Below are 6,593 nucleotides of genomic sequence, written 5' to 3'. Positions count from 1 at the left end.
TTTGTAAAGATTTTGATTGTATTATTTTTAGTTGTAAGAGAAACCTTTAACAGGGTAAAAGACTCTAACAAAGTCTGTAAATTGTAAAGCCTTTAAACATGTACAACATTTAGTATAAGTGTTGTAAAATCCTTTAGCAAGGTAGATCTAAAGATCTTGATACTCCTAACAGGGTAAGCTATTAGAAATAGCTAAACATGTAGCTCTAACCGAGCAACCTTTATTATTGCAGTAGTGAAGTTGTGGGTGCCATCCCCACCACAGTTTTTCTCTCTAACAAAGAGTTTCTGTGTAACCAAAATATATGTCTTATGGAGTGAAAAATGTATGAATGTTATTTATATGTTTTAGCTTAATATTATGTTTCAGCAATATTCAGTTTGTGCTTAATAGTAAAGTTTCTATTCAAGAAAAGTTTTGAAGTATTGATTCACCCCTCCCCTCTCAGTACATTAGCTTTCCATATTGGACCTAACAATTGGTATCAAAGCTCTAATCTTGGAAAAGGGTTTAACTACCTAAAGAGAAAGATCTTATCAATGGAAGGCTACAAACAATCTCAGAGAATTATGAATCTTCAAAATGAATTGGATCATGCTAATCAAGTGATTGCAGACATGCAGAAACAAATGCAAAGATCATTGAAAGTTAGAAGAAGATTGTCTGATGATTTGCAGGACTAACAAGAGCTGGTGGAACAAATTGAGACATCATCTGAGAACAGTATATCTAAAGAGACTGAAGAAATGATTGGAATATTGAAAGAAAAAAACAAAGCACTAATTGATCAACTAAAAGCAATGAAAAGAGAACATGAGCATTTTAGCACACGGATGACTGAAAATCTTGATGTATTGAGAACAGGTGAGGATAAAATAAGAGATATGGAAAGAGAAAAACAACAGCTAGAAGCATTGGTGTCTGAAAAGAATGAAGAAATCACAAGGATGACTAGAATTCAAAGTAATCTATTTGATCAATTGGGTTATGCACATCATGAAGCAAATCTAAAGGAAAATGAGAATCAAGCATTGAAACTTGAACTATCAAGATTGACTGATGAACTTGAACCAGAAAATAAGTCAAAAGAAACACTAAAGAAAAGTTATGAAGCATCAAGGATGTTGGATGAGCAACTAACTACAAGAAGAACCAACAAAGATGCAGGACTCAGTTACAAAGGAAAAGACTCTACCGAGAAAGGAATCCACATCACTGAGAAAGGAGAATCATCAAAACAAGCTGGAAACAAGAAGAATATCAAAGGAAAGAAGCCTATTTGCAACTAATGTGGAAAACAAGGACATACTGCCAACATGTCCCAAATCAGAAAAGGTAACCAACCGAATGTCACTAGGTCTAATGGTTATTGTTACAATTGCAATAAGTATGGTCACACATCTAATCAATGTAGGACAAAGTCTTTTAGCAATTATCAGAAGGCAAAATTCAAGGGGTTTTGTAAAACTGCTATAGATATTGACACAGTACCAAGAAGTGTTGGTTTAAGCAGAAGAACTATATGTGGTCTACACACCGAGCAAATACTAGAAGCTACCGAACTTACACAAATCCTAATCGACAGTATACTGCAGTACCATGGGATTACAATACAAGGATATGGTGTGAATGTTGTGGAAGATATGAACATATAAGTGCTATAAGGTTTGGAATGAACAACCGAAGATCATGGAGAAATCCTGGTATGGCATGTTTTCATTGTCACAAAGTTGGACACTTGGCCAAAGATTGCAAAGATCAACTTAGAGGAGATACTGAGGAAATAGGAAGCAAATTATAGATGATTTGGAAAAAGAAGGAAAATGTGTCAACTAATGAAGAAAGAACCTTACCTACCGAGTTAGGTGCATCTACTTCAAATTAATCGGTAAAGGTATGAAGGGGTTGCATTCTCTCGGTTATATCTTAACAGTTCCTATTTTATCATGTACTTAATCCCAAAATCTGCATAGCTAAGATGCAATAGCAAGTTTGAAATTTTATCTAGTCTTTTGGAGTACAAGAGAAGTCGGTAAATGCAAGAAGCCTGTCTAGTTAGTAAAAGCATAAAAAGGAAGGTAATCGGTTTAAAGGAACCGAGTGCATTTAATGTTTTTTGACCTAACTGCATGGAGCCTGATAAGGTAAAATGTGTACTTAAAGCCTATTGCGCAATCATTTTACACTTACCAAGTTTTCAGAAAGCAGAGCTAAGTGATTCAAAGGTGATCAAACTCCTCCCGAGCAAATTTCAAGGTATTTATTCATCAATCTCAATGCATTTTTCAAACAAGTCAACCGATCATATTAGTAGAGAATACCTGCTTTATATTTACTAATTGGAAAGTGTTTGCTGGTTAAGTTTCAAACCCTAAGCTTTTTTCGTTAGTAATTATCCAAAGTTTGAAATGGCTCCAAAGATTCAAAAACTTGTTGTTGTTGAAACCATTGAGAAGCCCTCACTAATATATTCCTTACCTCCCAAAGTAGCATCCGAACCCGATGATAAAACAATATTTTCTCTTATTCCAGATAGGGTTCTATTGGTTGAGGATGTCAGATTCTACACTAAGTGTCATGTTGAGGAACTAGGTCATATTGAGATCAAGGACATGTATGATGAATTATGCACTGATGGAAAACTGGATAGCAAATATGAGCATATCAAAGTCAAGGGATTGACCGAAGCCCTAACATACCTACGAGTCTTCAAACCCCAATGGGTTAAATTTGTTTTGAGAAGAGTTCATGATGACTTTATGTAGTTAGAGGAGCAACCATTCAAAATCACCAAGGAAATCATCCACTTAATCACTGGATACCCTATATTTGACCATGCCCGAGCTCATAAAATGATTTCACAGAAAGCATTCATCACTTTAACCAGAGTTGAATCTGATTGTAGAGGTCTGAAATTGAATAATGTTACAGATGTAGAGCTGAAGTTTACAATTAGAGTCATAGGTTATTGTTTCTTTCAGTCGGCAAGGGAAAATAGTGTACCATGTGCAGCTGTTGATTTAGCATACAAAATTGTGAAAAAGGGTATGAAGATTGACCTATGCAAAGTGTTGTTGAAAAAGCTTCTTGAAAATCTCAACACCATACGGAAGCCAAAGAAGAACAACTCAGAAAACACACTAAAGTTTGGGTCACTCTTAGTATGCATGTTTTTCTATTTTCAGAAATTCTTTCCATCAGTCGGTAACGTAGTTTGGGAGCTACACCGACCAATCACCCATGATATAAATGACTTCATCAATCAGCTCGGTGATAAATTCAATGAAATAATGGATGATTACTTTAGCAAATTTCAGGAAAAGATGCATAACAGGCACAAAATACCACTCCAGTTAGTGGAGAAATACAAGGATAATATATGTTTTGAAGTGGACACTGACTACTGTTATGTCAATGCAGTAGAACCAAGAACTAAATCCTTGTCGCCTATGGGTTATGAGATTGATTCTGACATTACACAGCAACAGATAGATGCCTTTCTTGCACTTCCAAGGCATGCTACCGAGATCAAGTACGGTACCTATGAAGAGGTCAAAGAAAAAGTTAAGATGAGCATTGTAGTTCCTAAGGCTACAAGGAAAGAAACCAAAATGATCAAAGTATTAACAGAGAAATTTGGAGAAGGTTCTTCCTCCACTCCTGTCAAGAGCAATCAAGTCATCACTAAGGAGGAATTTGAAGCCCAAGAGGCAGTAATTACATTGAGCACCAAGTTGCCAAAAGGGAAAATTTTGAAAAGGAAGAAATTGGATACATCATAGGTATCACCTACTCCTCTAGTGAAGTGCCCCAATACTAGATCATCTGCAGTGTCACTGAGTAAGAAGCAGAAAAATGTTGCAATGCCTAAGGTAACAAAAACTTATAAGAAGTCTACTCGGAGACTCGTTTTGAATAAAGAGTCAAGTGACACCAAATCTGAAGACGTAAGTAAATTTCAGATTGTTAAGAGCACAAAGAAAGATGTACATAGTGTTGATAATTTTTGTGCAAATATGAAACAATATGGTGGATTTGGAGTGTTTAGATATGTAAAATATGAATCCAGAATTGATGCAGAAAAGAGGCAAATTCAAGAAGTTGTAATTTGCACACTTCTTAAATTTCGATTAGTCCCATTGGAAGTAACTAATTCTCTTCCAAAAGCATTGTACTTACACATTGATAACAGGTGGAAATATGCTATGGACTCAGAAAAGAAGATGAGAGAAAGAAGTCTAGTACATCTCTTTCCAGACATGTCGGTAGATGAGATAAGTGAACATCTGAAAAACTACCTGACAAACTTCCTAGTCAAGCAAAGAGCCTTGAAACTGATGAATGGCCTTTATCTTGAAGTAGAGATAGAGACAAAAGAAAAATGGCAAGAAATTTTTTGAATCAAGAGTGTTGATGAGCAAGGTGAAGTTGAAATAGTTGATATCACTAAGAAAGAGCCTGCTGGTACTATACAACTTGATGAGGATATCATGGACACCGAGGTACAGGAATAGGAGATGATAGAAGGGAATGCCTATGCCAAACTGGTATCAAGTGAATCTGTTTTGGAACAAGTCAAGTCCTATCCTCTAGTAACTCAGCATGTTTCAATTAAGACACCTCAGGACACTGAACAAGGCAAAGAGGGTCAACAGTCTACCAAAGGAGAAGCTACTTCTTAGACCACTAGGGAACAGACTTCTCAAGCCCCAACAAGCACTGAAACTATTCCCACTGAGACCCCAAGCAAGGAATCACCGAAGCCTACATCTGAGGCTAAAAAAAATGACAAAAGTGTTGCCTCTACCGAGCAACCTACCGAGGGTGAACAAGCCTCCCAAACCATTGTACTAGTTCAACTGATGAAAGCCTCATCATCTAAAGAGAAGAAAATGAAGAAGCATAGTTTCAATCTAGATCTATTAAAGCCGATTATGTTGCCAAATGTAGACATTTCAAAACTAAAAGGGCAAGCACTCATTGAATTCGGGGAACTATGCAAAGCCAAAGTAGAACAAGAGAGACAAATGGCTTTACAGAAGAAAAATAGAGTACTTCAGAAGGTTAAAGCATTGTTAACAGATATGCTACCTGAAGCTACCATGACAAAAGATGCAGCCATCCATATTCAACTGGATGAACTCCTCACTAAAATAGAAGCATCTGGAGTAGACGCATCTAAATACCTGAGCAAATTGAAGGACAAAGAGATAATTGCCAAAATGATTGAAGAGGTACAGAAAGCCATTGCTATCAGTAAAATTAAGCTAGCTGGACTCATTGCTAAGTTGTCCCCTCAACTCAAACATATTCTTTATTTATTTCAAAAGCTCTGTACATTTTCTTTATTCATTAAAGATATCAAGAAGAAAACTGAAGTTATTGAAAAAGAGATCATCGATCTCTCAAATAAATTGACCACCGAGCCCAATTCTTTTCAGAATTTCTATACCAAGTTACAATCTCTCATGGCTCAATAGTTGGAACTTTAGAATGAAGAGCACAAAATAAGAATGGATGTCATGACTCTTCAAACCTTATTCATTCCACAATTGTCCTCCGTCCAAGAGCAGATTAACCGAGCTACCTATTTATCCACTCAATAAGAGGGAAGCACTTTAGATGGTCTGATTTCACTGTTAGTTGATATTATAGCTTAGAATTCCCTAACGGACAGTGTCAAAAGTGCCCTTACCAATGCTCTCACCAATGCTTGAACTAAGTACAAATCTATTTTTGATAGTTGCCTCCACCGAATGGTAACTACTTTTGATGTTTGTCAAAGAGGGGGAGTATAGTGTATACAAGAGGAAGTATGCCGAGAAGATCAGAGTATCCGGATGTATAGGTAATTTTGACACAGGGAGCAGTGAATACAAAACAGTAAAGCTGCATGCAAAATCAGAGTTATGTACAGTATATTGATAAGGGGAGTATATTTTAGTAGACTATTTATTGACAATTGTATATACTGTTAGTTTAGTCAAATTTTGTAAGTATATAGATTTTTGAGTTATGACTTTGAAAAGAGTTTTGTCAAACATACCAAACTAATGTCAAAAGGGGAGATTGTTACTATTTACTAAGTTGTCATTAGTTTTATGTCCAAAGTCATCCTATACACTCTAGTCGGTTAATACTATTGAAATACTCAGTCGATAAGCACTAAAGCAGTCGGTTATAGAAGAAAGAAGTCACAGAGTTTAGTATACACTGAGTTGTCTACTGAGTAACACTCTATGTCTACCGAGCAGCAAAGATGATATACCGAGTTAATATGAACTGAGTGAAACGTGTTACCAGAATCATTGAACCTGGACACATATGTGGAAATGTGTTACAAGATCAAGGAACAGGGAACCGTTATCACATAGGAAATTGCACCTTAAGATTTTGTATGATTTTGAGGACATCTATCCAATGAAATAATTTGTATGGTTATTCATTCGATGAATCATGTTTGTAACATCGAAGAATGAACAGATCACCATCATAAGAGATCTATTTATATAGCATGAAATGAGGATCAAAAAGTATGAGGCGAGACATGTGTGATAGATAAGCTGAAAGGCAAAATCATGAGAAAGCACAAT

Source organism: Cryptomeria japonica, chromosome 1, assembly GCF_030272615.1.
Source record: "Cryptomeria japonica chromosome 1, Sugi_1.0, whole genome shotgun sequence".
Lineage (NCBI taxonomy): Eukaryota > Viridiplantae > Streptophyta > Pinopsida > Cupressales > Cupressaceae > Cryptomeria > Cryptomeria japonica.
The sequence above is the reverse complement of the archived record's forward strand: the minus strand, read 5'-3'. Positions refer to the sequence as shown.